Genomic DNA, 15,329 nt, shown 5'->3' on the forward strand with positions numbered 1-15,329 from the left:
ATACCCAACTGTCACCTTTGGGTATCCTATGAAGATGTGTTTGTCCGCTTTTGGGTTCGAGCTTCTCCGGCTAAAGCCTTAAGCATCGCAGCCCCAAACATTAAGAAACGACAACTTTGGTTTCTTGCCAAACCAATGTTCATACGACGTCGTCTCAACGGACTTATATGGTGTCCTATCTAAAGTGAATGCAGCTGTCTCTAATGCATAACCTCAAAATAATAGCGGTAGATCGGTAAGAGACATCATAGATCGCACCATATCTCATAAGGTTCCATTATGACGTCCGGACACACCATTACGCCGTGGTGTTCCAAGTGGCTTCAACTGCGAAACAATTCCACAATGTCTTAAGTGATTGCCAAACTCATAACTCAGAAAATCCCCTTTGATCAGATCATAGGAACATGATCTTCTTGTTATGATGATTCTTAAATTCACTCTAAAAATCGCTTGAACTTTTCAAATGTTTCAGACTTGTGCTTCATTAAGTAAATATACCTATATCTACCCAAATCGTCAGTGAAGATGAGAAAATAGCGATATCCACCACACGCTTCAATTCTCATTGGATCACACGCATCAGCATGCATGATTTCCAACAAGTCACTTGCCCGTTTCATTGTACCTGAAAACGGGGTCTTAGTCATCCTGCCCATGAGGCATGGCTCGCATGTGTCAAGCGATTCAAAATCAAGTGACTCCAAACATCCATCGATATGAAGTTTCTTCATGCATCTTACGCCAATATGACCTAAGCAACAGTGCCACAATAAAGTGGTACTATCATTATTAACTCTACATCTTTTGGCGTGAACATGTGTATTACCACGACCGAGATTCAATGAACCATTCACATAGGGTGCATGACCATGAAAGGTATTATTCATGTAAACAGAATAACCATTATTCTCTAACTTAAATGAATAACCGTATTGCAATGAACATGATCTAATCATATTCATGCTCAACGTAGACACCTGATAACATTTATCCAGGTTCAATACTAATCCCGAAGGTAGATGGAGCGTGCGATGGTGATCTCATCAACTTTGGAAACACTTCCAACACACATCGTCACCTCGCCCTTAGCCAGTCTCCGTTTAGTCCGTAGCTTTTGCTTCAAGTCACCAATAATAGCAATTGAACCGGTATCCAATACCCAGGTGCTACCAGGAGTACTAGTGAGGTACACATTAATAACACGTATATACTTTGTTGAAGTTGCGATCCTTCTTATCTACCATGCATTTGGGGTAATTCTGCTACCAGTGACCGTTCCCTTTACAATAGAAGCACTTAGTCTCGGGTTTAGGTTCAACCTTGGGTTCCTTCACTGGAGCGGCAACTGGTTTCCATCCATGAAGTTTCCCTTCTAGCCCTTGCCCTTCTTGAAACCAGTGGTCTTGTTAAACCATCAACACTTGATGCTCCTTCTTTGATTTCTACCTTTTGTGGTCTTAAGCACCGCGAACAGCTCCGGGATCAACTCCATCCCTTGCATGTCATAGTTCATCACGAAGATCTAGTAGCTTAGTGATAGTGTCTAGAGAACTCTATCAATCACTATCTTATCTGGAAGTTTAACTCCCACTTGATTTAAGTGATTGTAGCACCCAGACATTCTGAGCACATGCTCACTAGCTGAGCTATTCTCCTCCATCTTGTTGGCAAAAGAACCTGTCAGAGGTCTCACACCTCTCAACATGGGCATGCGTTTGAAATCCCAATTTCAGCTCTTGGAACATCTCATATGTTCTATGGCGTTCAAAACGTCATTGGAATCCCGATTCTAAGCCGTAAAGTATGGTGCACTAAACTATCAAGTAGTCATCAGGATGTGTCTGTCAGGTGTTCACAACATCCACAGACGACGTTGTAGGGGTTTGCACATCGAGCGGTGCATCAAAGACGTAAGCCTTCTGTGTAGCAGTGAGGACACTCCTCGGACTACAGACCTAGTCCGCATCATTGCTTACAATATCTTTCAACTTGGTCTTTCTCTAGGAATGTATTGAAACAGGGAGCTACAACGTGAGCTATACATCTACGACATATTTGCAAAGACAATTTAGACTATGTTCATGATAATTGAGTTCATCTAATCAAATTATTTAATGAACTCCCACTCAGATAGACATCCCTCTAGTCATCTAAGTGAAACATGATCCGAATCGACTAGGCCGTGTCCGATCATCACGTGAGACGGACTAGTCATCAATGGTGAACATCTCATGTTGATCATATCTTCTATACGACTCATGTTCGACCTTTCGGTCTTCCGTGTTCCGAGGCCATGTCTGTACATGCTAGGCTCGTCAAGTCAACCTAAGTGTTTCGCATGTGTTCTGAGGCCATGTCTGTACATGCTAGGCTCGTCAACACTCGTTGTATTCGAACGTTAGAATCTATCACACCCGATCATCACGTGGTGCTTCGAAACAACGAACCTTCACAACGGTGCACAGTTAGGGGGAACACTTTTCTTGAAATTTTAGTGAGGGATCATCTTATTTAAGCTACCGTCGTTCTAAGCAAATAAGATGTAAAACATGATAAACATCACATGCAATCAAATAGTGACATGATATGGCCAATATCATTTTGCTCCTTTTGATCTCCATCTTCAGGGCTCCATGATCATCGTTGTCACCGGCATGACACCATGATCTCCATCATCGTGTCTTCTTGAAGTTCTCTTGTCATCTATTACTTCTACTACTATGGCTAACGCTTTAGCAATAAAGTAAAGTAATTACATGACGTTTATGTTGACACGCAGGTCATAAATAAATTAAGACAACTCCTATGGCTCCCGTCGGTTGTCATACTCATCGACATGCAAGTCGTGATTCCTATTACAAGAACATGATCAATCTCATACATCACATATATCATTCATCACATCCTTTTGGCCATATCATCACAAGGCATATGCTGCAAAAACAAGTTAGACGTCCTCTAATTGTTGTTGCAAGTTTTTTACGTGGCTGCTATAGGTTTCTAGCAAGAACGTTTCTTACCTACGCCAAAACCACAACATGATATGCCAATTTCTATTTACCCTTCATAAGGACCCTTTTCATCGAATCCGATCCGACTATGGAGAGACAGACACCCGCTAGCCACCTTATGAAACTAGTGCGTGTGAGTAGGTGGAACCAGTCTCACGTAAGAGTACGTGTAAGGTCAGTCCGGGCCGCTTCATCCCACGATGCCGCCGAATCAAGATAAGACTAGTAACGGCAAGTAAATTGACAAAATCGACGCCCACAACAACTTGTGTTCTACTCGTGCATAAAAACTACACATAGACCTAGCTCATGATGCCACTGTTGGGGATCGTAGTAGAAATTTAAAATTTTCTACGCATCACCAAGATCAATCTATGGAGTAATCTAGCAACGAGGGGAAGGGGAGTGCATCTACATACCCTTGTAGATCGCTAAGCGGAAGCGTTGCAAGAACGCGGATGAAGGAGTCGTACTCGTAGTGATTCAGATCGCGGTTGATTCCAATCTGAGCGCCGAACAACGGCGCCTCCGCGTTCAACAGACGTGCAGCCCGGTGACGTCTCCTACGCCTTGATCCAGCAAGGGGAGAAGGAGAGGTTGGGGAAGACTCTGTCCAGCAGCAGCACGACGGTGTGGTGGTGGTGGAGGAGCGCGGGACTCCAGCAGGGCTTCGCCAAGCACTACGAGAGATGAGGAGGGAGAGGGGTAGGGCTGCGCCAACAGGGAGATCGAATCGTGTGTTGGGCTGCCCCTTTGGCTCCACGATATATAGGGGGAGAGGGAGGGATGCGCACTGAAAGCACAAGTGCTCCCTAGGTGGTTTTGATAATTGATGACAACATATCTCTTGTTGGACTAACATTTCTATCTAGCATGTTTCAGATAAGTTCAACAATGGAGTGGCATGGACTAAAGGTTGTGGGAACTCCTTCAAGATGCTAAGGACAAAGGATTGGCTAAAGCTTAAAGCTCAAGACTCTTCATTTTACACTTTAGTGATCCAAGATCACATTGAGTCCATAGGAAAAGCCAATACTATCAAGGAGGGATGAGGTGTTGCTTAATGAGCCTCTTGCTTCATGTGCTTAATGATATGCTCCAAAATCCTCAGCTACTTTCCCACTTCCACATATGACCTAAACCCAAAGCCAAACTCGGACCTACCGATTATTCCTATCCGGCGCCACCGAGTTTCACTTGTCATAAGCCACTGCCAAACCCTAGCAATTCGGTTCTACCGATAGGGATCTCGGTCTCACCGAGATGGGATTGCGAACTCTCTGTTTCCCTTTCGTAACTTTGTCTCACCAAAAAAGCGAATCGGTCCCACCGAGATTGCAGTGTAAACTCTCCGTTTCCTTTTTGTAACTTTTCGGTCTCACCGAAAGAGCAAATCGGTCCCACCGAGTTTGCGTGACCAACTCTCTGGTTAGCTTATTACCAAACTCGGTCTCACCGAGTTTGTGTAATCGGTCTCACCGAGATTACGTTATGCCCAAACCCTAACCATATCGGTCCTACCGAGTTGCATGTCAGTCCCACCGAAAATCTCTAACGGTCACTAGGTTTACCTTTTCGGTCCGACCGAGTTTGTTGATTCGGTCCCACCGAGATTGGAAAACTGTGTGTAACGGTTGGATTTTGTGTGGAGGCTATATATACCCCTCCACCTCCTCTTCATTCGTGGAGACAGCCATCAGACTAAGCCTACACTTCCAGCATCCTATTTCTGAGAGAGAACTACCTACTCATGTGTTGAGGCCAAGATATTCCATTCCTACCATATGAATCTTGATCTCTAGCTTTCCCCAAGTTTCTTTCCACTCAAACCTTCTTTCCACCAGATCCAAATCCTATGAGAGAGAGTTGAGTGTTGGGGAGACTATCATTTGAAGCACAAGAGCAAGGAGTTCATTACCTACACACCATTTGTTACTTCTTGGAGAGTGGTGTCTCCTAGATTGGCTAGGTGTTACTTGGGAGCCTCCGACAAGATTGTGGAGTTGAACCAAGGAGTTTGTAAGGGCAAGGAGATCGCCTACTTCGTGAAGATCTACCGCTAGTGAGGCAAGTCCTTCGTGGGCGATGACCATGGTGGGATAGACAAGGTTGCTTCTTCGTGGACCCTTCGTGGGTGGTTGCTTCTTCATGGACCCTTCGTGGGTGGAGCCCTCCGTGGACTCGCGCAACCATTACCCTTTGTGGGTGGAGCCCTTCGTGGACTCGCGCAACCGTTACCCTTCGTGGGTTGAAGTCTCCATCAACGTGGATGTAGGATAGCACCACCTATACGAACCACGGGAAAAACATCCGTGTCTCCAATTGCGTTTGAATTCTCCAAACCCTTCCCCTTACATTCTTGCAAGTTGCATGCTTTACATTCCGCTGCTCATATACTCTTTGCATGCTTGCTTGATATGTATTATGTATGTTGAAATTGTGCCTAAAACTCCACTCAAACCAAAAGGGCCTAAAAATTGCAACTTTAGCACTAAGTGTCTAATCACCCCCCCTCTATACACATCTACTTCTAGATCCTACAAGTGGTATCAGAGCTTTGGTCTCCATTGCCTTGGTTTAATCACCATTGGAGGAAGATGGATGTGTCTACTTTAGGGAGTCTTAGACATAGAGTGCCTATTCTTGATGGAGAGTATTTTCACGAGTGGAAAAATGAGATGCTTGTAATCTTCAATCAATATCATTTGAACAAGTATATTGCTAGTCCTTGTGCACCTCATATTGATCCTTTGCATCCTACCCTAGATGAAGATATTGACATGATTCGCAATCTTAGAACTATTGAGCTCATCATTAGAGGATTGCCCAAAAATTTGATTGCTAATTTGCCTACTCTTAATTGTGCCTATACTATATGGAAATTTCTTGAGGAACGATTTCCCGATCATTCCTTGAAAAATTTGGATGAAATTCTCCATAAATCTATTGCCTTGAGTAAGATGAACTCTAGTGATCCTAGTTTTGGTGATTATCTATTTGAGCTTGCCAATCTCAAGCTTTCTAAAGGAGATGTTGGAATCATTAGTGATATCATATTCGAAGCTATAAGAATTCATAAAAGTGACCACTTTGATGATCATTTATCTAATGAATTACCCTCTCTAGGAAATGATGAGTCACAAGATCACGTTGAACATGGATACTATGATGATGATGATAGTGACTTCGATCTTGATGATGCAATGAGACATTTTGGTCTTATGGCAAATCTTCGAGGATATGAATCAGGAGGAAAGGAATGGGTTCTTGATAGTGGATGTACTGATCATATGACCGGAGATGAAGAGATGTTTCGTGAGCTTGCTGAAAATGACGGCCCTCGAAAATATGTCACCTTTGGTGATAATTCAAAGGGTAAAGTGGTTGGCCTTGGTAAGGTGGCCATCTCACATGATAGTTCCATTCAAAATGTCATGCTCGTTGAATCTCTTGGCTACAACTTACTTTCAGTATCTAGAATTGCTGATTTTGGTTTGAATGTCCTATTTACTGAGGTAGAGTGCCAAGTATTTCGTCGAGACAATCATAAAATGGTCTTTACCGGTATGCGTAGAGGTGATCTTTACATTGTCGATTTCTCTAAAAAGGCACAACCTAAAACTTGCTTTATTGCTAAATTCTCAAAAGGTTGGTTGTGGCATAGACGACTAGGTCACGTTGGCATGAGAAACCTTGACAAGCTTATTAAAGGAAATCATATCCTTGGAGTTAACGATGTCATATTTGATAAGGATAGACTTTGCAGTGCTTGTCAAGCAGGTAAACAGGTTGGAGGAAGACATCCCGTGAAGAACATCATGACCACAAGGAGGCCACTCGAGCTACTTCATATGGATCTTTTTGGTCCCAACGCCTACAAGAGTCTCGGTGGAAATTCTTTTGGTTTAGTTATAGTTGATGATTTTTCAAGATTTACGTGGGTGTTCTTTCTTAATGACAAGTCGCAGGTCTAGAAGATCTTCAGAAACTTCGCTAGGAAGGCCCAAAATCAGTTTGACGTGAAGATCAAGAAGGTTTGGAGTGACAACGGAACGGAGTTCAAGAACGCAAATGTGGACACCTTTCTTGACGAAGAAGGGATTTCACACGAGTTCTCGGCTACGTACACACCTCAACAAAATGGAGTTGTTGAGAGGAAGAACCAGACGCTCATCGAAATGGCAAGAACGATGCTTGATGAATACAAGACGCCAAAGCACTTTTGGGCAGAAGCGGTTGAGACAGCTTGTCACGCAACAAATTGCTTATATCTTCACAAGCTACTCGGCAAGACGGCATACGAGCTTCTCACCGGTAACAAACCCCAAGTTGGATACTTTCGAGTATTCGGCTCAAAGTGCTACATTCTTGATAAGCATCGTCGTTCAAAGTTTGCTCCTAAATCTCATGAAGGTTTTCTACTTGGTTATGGCTCAAACTCTCACACTTACCGTGTCTACAACAAGTTCACCCGAAAGGTTGAAGAGACGGTAGATGTGAAGTTTGATGAATCTAATGGCTCGCAAGTAGAGCAATTGCCAATTGATGTAGGAGACAAAGACCCTTCAGAAGCAATCCAAGACTTGTCCATTGGCAAAATTCGTCCAACGGAGGTGAAGGAGAGTACTTCATCCGTCCAAGTGGAAGCTTCTACTTCACGACAAGGTGAACCAAGAATCGACACGAAAGCATCCACAAGTGGGACACACCAAGATGAAGAAAACGAGGATATACATCAAGACGAACATCAACAACCTCCTTCTCCACCACGACAAGAGAACGGCGACGTCAACAATGAAGAAGGCCAAGAAGAAGAACAAGATGAAGAAGATGTTCAACGAAGACCCAAGCAAAAGCTCTCACGAGTTCGAGCAAGAATTGCCAAAGATCATCCCGTCGAGCAAATCTTAAATGATATACAAAACGGGAGAATCACTCGCTCAAAGACTTGTTTAGCTAACTTTTGTGAAAACTATTCATTCATATCTAGCATTGAACCTATGAAGGTTGAAGAAGCATTGGAAGATCCGGATTGGATAAACGCTATGCATGAAGAGCTACACAACTTTGAGAGAAACCAAGTTTGGACATTAGTTGAGAAGCCCGACAACAACCACAACATCATTGGTACCAAATGGGTGTTTCGCAACAAGCAAGATGAAGATGGACAAGTGGTTCGCAACAAAGCACGTCTCGTCGCCCAAGGATACACACAAGTCGAAGGTATGTACTATGGTGAGACATATGCTCCCGTTGCTAGACTTGAGTCCATTCGCATCTTACTTGCCTATGCTAATCACCATAATATCACCTTGTACCAAATGGACATCAAAAGTGCTTTTCTAAATGGTGAAATAGAGGAGGAAGTTTATGTCAAACAACCTCCCGGTTTTATCAATCCTAAGAAACCAAATCATGTTTACAAACTTCACAAAGCTCTTTATGGTCTTAAACAAGCTCCTAGAGCATGGTATAAATGCTTGACCAAGTTCCTTACTACAAGTGGTTTTGAAATTGGTAAAATTGATTCTACTCTTTTTACTAAAAGGGTTAATGGAGAACTATTTGTATGCCAAATTTATGTTGATGATATCATATTTGGTTCAACTAACCCTCTCTTTAGTGAAAAGTTTGGAAAGCTAATGTCAGAGAAGTTTGAGATGTCTATGATGAGTGAACTCAAATTCTTTCTCGGTTTGCAAATCAAGCAAACTAAGGAAGGTACATTTGTCTCTCAAACAAAGTACACCAAGGACTTATTCAAGAAGTTCAATATGCAAGAATGCAAAGGTATGTCTACACCCATGCCTACTAGTGGACATAATGATTTAACCAAAGATGGTGAACCGGTTGATCAAAAGGTTTATCGCTCTATGATTGGTTCATTGTTATACCTATGTGCTTCACGTCCCGATATTATGCTAAGTGTGTGCATGTGTGCACGATATCAAGCTGCTCCTAAAGAATGTCATCTTAAGGCTGTGAAAAGGATAGTGAGATATTTAATCCATACACCAAATTTTGGCATTTGGTATCCTAAGAGGTCTTCTCTTGATCTTGTTGGCTATTCCGACTCGGATTATGCCGGAGACAAGGTTGATAGAAAGTCCACTTCGGGTACTTGTCAATTTCTTGGTAGATCTCTTGTGTCTTGGTCTTCCAAGAAACAGAACTCGGTATCCTTATCCACCGCCGAAGCGGAATACATTGCCGCTGGTTCATGTTGTGCTCAATTACTTTGGATGACCCAAACTCTTAAAGATTATGGGATTTATGTGAAACATGTTCCACTGCTTTGTGATAATGAAAGTGCTATCAAAGTTGGTCATCATCCTGTACAACATTCTCGAACTAAGCATATTGAAGTTCGTCATCATTTCATCCGAGATCATGTTGCTAAGGGTGACATTAATCTTAAGCACATTCGCACCGATAAGCAATTAGCGGATATATTTACTAAACCTCTTGATGAGAAAGTATTTTGCAGGTTGAGAGGTGAATTGAACATCATTGATGCTTTGAACTTGGAGTAGAAACTCCATTGGATACATGCAAGACATGAGCTTATGACTAATCCATGATATATCTCTTATGATGACTATCTTATGTCTTGGATATATTTGTACCTTGCATGTTGTCTAACCCATGTAGGTGCTTGGTTGAATCTAATTCCATGAGATTGCGACTCACTCACATCTTGAGAAATCTCTACATCACCAAGTCTCTACACAATGGCGGTTGAAGACAAGGAAGCACAAAACCTTTCAAACATATCCTTTGACAAATTCTATGTTGAGCTTCATGATTGTCATTTCTGGATACACAAGTGCTCTTCCTTGCAAGAACTAACCCATGTAGGTAGATGAACTCAAACTCCAAGTGGTACTCTCAACTCTTGATGAGCTACATCAACCTTGAGCACCCACACAAGTTCAACTACATGAGCAAGAACCACACCACCACCCAAGGTATGTTATTCCATCTTAGAGAAGCTTTACTACAAGACATGAGTCAAAGCAACTCAACAAGATGTGAATACATCAAGATGCTTAAACGAAAAATGGTAACCCCATTTTGAGCTTAAACAATGAGTATGACCTATGATCAAGTGTTCTCACTTGACTCCTAAGTCAATATACTCTAACATAGGTGACTATGTCACCGCCCAACTCTAGATGAAGTTCTCTTGTGTTCTCTTTGTGTGTATCTCATGCATGTTTAGTTTCTTTCTCTTTTTCAAAAACAAAAAAAACCCCATCTAGATTTTTCAGTCTCTTCTCTTTTCTTTCTGTTTATGTTCTGCATTTTCTGCATTTAATTCCTTGCAAATCCTTCAGGTAATTCATTGCAAATCTTTGTGAGATCCTACATGTCTAGTGAGCTGAGGTGACAAGTGTTTTTCTCTGTGTGAACTCGGTTTCACCGACTTGTAATTTTCGGTCCAACCGAATCTTTTCGGTGCCACCGAAACATACCACTCGGTGCCACCGACTTCGCAAGAGGAAAAACAGTTTGCCACTTGTTCTATATTTCTTCTGATCCAGCTCTACTCAATGAATCTTGTCCTCTACAAGCATCACAATTTTATCCATTGCTTTGTGCTGAGTCTCAAGGACCAAATCTATACGACGGATCCCAGAAAGCCCTTCTTGGAAATTGATGTCAAAGGGGGAGAGAGAGATCACATCAAAGCTTGTAGGAGAGAGAGATCACATCAAGGGAGAGAAAAAGTCTCAAGGACCAAACCTACAAGAGAGAAAGTATTAAGGGGGAGACAGAGACTTCCAGGGGGAGAGAATACTCAAGGATCCCAGATGTCCCAGATGCTTGATGCTTGATGTTCAAGAGGAGAGATGTCACATGTCTTTTTAGGGGGAAAGACATGTTCATTTGTATCTTTCAGCTCCGATTTGCTGTTCCTTATCTTCTCCCAATATCCCATGTAAGATTCTGGGGGAGCAAGACACCTAAGGGAAAGAAATCAGTCAAATTCATTGCATATCTTTATTCTTGGGGACATGTTGAATCCAATGTGGTACCTTGTACTCACTCTCTACATGTCATCCCAGTCTTGGTATTCTTGTGGTTTCTTTTGTTTGCTCTGGCTAGTGGATGTACCTGTGTTATCTAACTTTGTTTGTGCAGGTTCATTCCATCCTAAGCCAACTCAAGACCACAAGGTAAGTATATGCATCAAAATCATGAGTATGAGGAGTTCTTGCTTATGTACATACTATTTGCAGGAAGGACTCATGAGCATGAAGGTATTTTCCTTGATAATCTTTTGCTCCGATGCATATGGCCAAGATACATGTAACACATTGCCTACTCTGTCATGGTTATGCTCTCACATGCCTCTATATTTCATATTTATATGAGTGCATACATGTAGGGGGAGCCTATGCTTGTTACATGTCCTTCCAAAGCTTTACTTGCTGTTCTTTATATCTTTATCTAAATCTTTGATGTATGTTGCCATCAATTACCAAAAAGGGGGAGATTGAAAGCACAAGTTCTCCCTAGGTGGTTTTGATAATTGATGACAACATATCTCTTGTTGGACTAACATTTCTATCTAGCATGTTTCAGATAAGTTCAACAATGGAGTGGCATGGACTAAAGGTTGTGGGAACTCCTTCAAGATGCTAAGGACAAAGGATTGGCTAAAGCTTAAAGCTCAAGACTCTTCATTTTACACTTTAGTGATCCAAGATCACATTGAGTCCATAGGAAAAGCCAATACTATCAAGGAGGGATGAGGTGTTGCTTAATGAGCCTCTTGCTTCATGTGCTTAATGATATGCTCCAAAATCCTCAGCTACTTTGCCACTTCCACATATGACCTAAACCCAAAGCCAAACTCGGACCTACCGATTATTCCTATCCGGCGCCACCGAGTTTCACTTGTCATAAGCCACTGCCAAACCCTAGCAATTCGGTTCTACCGATAGGGATCTCGGTCTCACCGAGATGGGATTGCGAACTCTCTGTTTCCCTTTCGTAACTTTTCGGTCTCACCGAAAAAGCGAATCGGTCCCACCGAGATTGCAGTGTAAACTCTCCGTTTCCTTTTTGTAACTTTTCGGTCTCACTGAAAGAGCAAATCGGTCCCACCGAGTTTGCGTGACCAACTCTCTGGTTAGCTTATTACCAAACTCGGTCTCACCGAGTTTGTGTAATCGGTCTCACCGAGATTACGTTATTCCCAAACCCTAACCATATCGGTCCTACCGAGTTGCATGTCAGTCCCACCGAAAATCTCTAACGGTCACTAGGTTTACCTTCTCGGTCCGACCGAGTTTGTTGATTCGGTCCCACCGAGATTGGAAAACTTTGTGTAACGGTTGGATTTTGTGTGGAGGCTATATATACCCCTCCACCTCCTCTTCATTTGTGGAGAGAGCCATCAGACTAAGCCTACACTTCCAGCATCCTATTTCTGAGAGAGAACTACCTACTCATGTGTTGAGGCCAAGATATTCCATTCCTACCATATGAATCTTGATCTCTAGCTTTCCCCAAGTTTCTTTCCACTCAAACCTTCTTTCCACCAGATCCAAATCCTATGAGAGAGAGTTGAGTGTTGGGGAGACTATCATTTGAAGCACAAGAGCAAGGAGTTCATTACCTACACACCATTTGTTACTTCTTGGAGAGTGGTGTCTCCTAGATTGGCTAGGTGTTACTTGGGAGCCTCCGACAAGATTGTGGAGTTGAACCAAGGAGTTTGTAAGGGCAAGGAGATCGCCTACTTCGTGAAGATTTACCGCTAGTGAGGCAAGTCCTTCGTGGGCGATGACCATGGTGGGATAGACAAGGTTGCTTCTTCGTGGACCCTTCGTGGGTGGTTGCTTCTTCGTGGACCCTTCGTGGGTGGAGCCCTCCATGGACTCGCGCAACCATTACCATTCGTGGGTGGAGCCCTCCGTGGACTCGCGCAACCGTTACCCTTCGTGGGTTGAAGTCTCCATCAACATGGATGTAGGATAGCACCACCTATCTGAACCACGGGAAAAACATCCGTGTCTCCAATTGCGTTTGAATTCTCCAAACCCTTCCCCTTACATTCTTGCAAGTTGCATGCTTTACATTCCGCTTCTCATATACTCTTTGCATGCTTGCTTGATATGTATTGTGTATGTTGAAATTGTGCCTAAAACTCCACTCAAACCAAAAGGGCCTAAAAATTGCAACTTTAGCACTAAGTGTCTAATCACCCCCCTCTAGACACATCTACTTCTAGATCCTACACGCACCCACCTAGGGTTCCCACCCCAAGGGGTGCGGCAGCCCTAGATCCCATCTAGGGTGGCGGCCACAAGGGGGAGAGGGGGAGGCGCTCCTGGGGTGGGCCTTAGGGCCCATCTGCCCTAGGGTTTGACCCCCTCCCCTCTTGGAGGCGCCTTGGGCCTTGGTGGGAGGCGCCCCAGCCCACCTAGGGGCTGGTCCCTTCCCACTATTGGCCCATTTATGCCTCCGGGGCTCGTGGCCCCTCCCGGTGGACCCCCGGATCCCTCCGGTGGTCCCGGTACACTACCGGTGATGCCCGGAACACTTCCGGTGGCCAAAACCATACTTACTATATATCAATCTTTACCTCTGGACCATTCCGGAACTCCTCGTGACGTCCGGGATCTCATCCGGGACTCCGAACAACATTCGGTAAACGCGTACATACTTTCCCTATAACCCTAGCGTCATCGAACCTTAAGTGTGTAAACCCTATGGGTTCAGGAGTCATGCAGACATGGCCGAGGCAACTCTCCGGTCAATAACCAACAGCGGGATCTGTATACCCATGTTGGCTCCCACATGCTCCACGATGATCTCATCGGATGAACCACGATGTCAAGGATTCAATCAATCCCGTATACAATTCCCTTTGTCTATCGGTACGATACTTGCCCGAGATTCGATCGTCGGTATCCCGATACCTTGTTCAATCTCGTTACCGGAAAGTCTCTTTACTTGTTGCGTAACACATCATCCCATGATCAACTCCTTGGTCACATTGTGCACATTGTGATGATGTCCTACCGAGTGGGCCCATAGATACCTCTTCGTTACACGGAGTGACAAATCCCAGTCTCGATTCATGCCAAACCAACAGACACTTTCAGAGATACCCGTAGTGCACCTTTATAGCCACCCAGTTACGTTGTGACGTTTGGCACACCCAAAGCACTCCTACGGTATCCGGGAGTTGCACAATCTCATGGTCTAAGGAAATGATACTTGACATTAGAAAAGCTTTAGCATACGAACTACACGATCTTGTGCTAGGCTTAGGATTGGGTCTTGTCCATCACATCATTCTCCTAATGATGTGATCCCGTTATCAATGACATCCAATGTCCATGGTCAGGAAACCGTAACCATCTATTGATCAACGAGCTAGTCAACTAGAGGCTTACTAGGGACATGGTGTTGTCTATGTATCCACACATGTATCTGAGTTTCCTATCAATACAATTCTAGCATGGATAATAAACGATTATCATGAACAAGGAAATATAATAATAACCAATTTATTATTGCCTCTAGGGCATATTTCCAATAGTGAAGGCGTGGCAAAGCCTGAATTCATAGGTCGGTCTGAGTTCCGGATGCGGCATTCGCCGAACTGTATACGGAAACTATCATCGGGGTATCGCACTCGGCGTGTTGCAGCCATAATTCGAGGGGACCCCTCAGCGGCATCTCAGCGGAGAAAAACTGTGGGAAGCTAATCCAAGTGCGCGGAGGCATCACCGCCCACATCACGAGTTCGCGCGAGGAGCCCTCGGCGTGGGTTCCTGGGGCGACGGCGCACGCCACCATGGCGTGGCGACCACGACCGCAACATGGACGGCGCTGGTCGCTGCCTCTGCATCCGAAGCCCTCAGCCTGGGCATACAAGGGCAGCGGATACCTGGGGGGAGGACGCTCACACCAAGGCCTTGACACCTCCGGCCTCACTACTATGTCGGGGCGGCGGGCCAGCCTCTTCTTCGGAGGAAGCGGCCCCCACTCGTCACGGGGGGCTTTTCCCTTCTCTGCGGCTGAGAACCTCCAAATCGGCGCCATGGGTGTCGCTGCGAGCGATGAAGCAAGGGAGAAGAAGCGAGTAGAGTAGGAAGAGATGCGTGATGGGCCCCCTCCTCATTTGTTGCAGGAGAAGGCCAACCGGCGACCCCTATGATCACAGGTAATGATGGTTTTCTCTACATGCATCAGGGACTCATCAAGTCGGGCAGTTGCCGAGGCAGTATGGGGAAGCAGAGACGCCCATGTCCCATCAGTCGCCACCCGTCAACCGAGGCCGCAAGCTGTTGG

Source organism: Triticum urartu, chromosome 3A (assembly GCF_056163025.1).
Source record: "Triticum urartu cultivar PI428250 chromosome 3A, HENAU_Tu73, whole genome shotgun sequence".
Classification (NCBI taxonomy): Eukaryota; Viridiplantae; Streptophyta; class Magnoliopsida; order Poales; family Poaceae; genus Triticum; species Triticum urartu.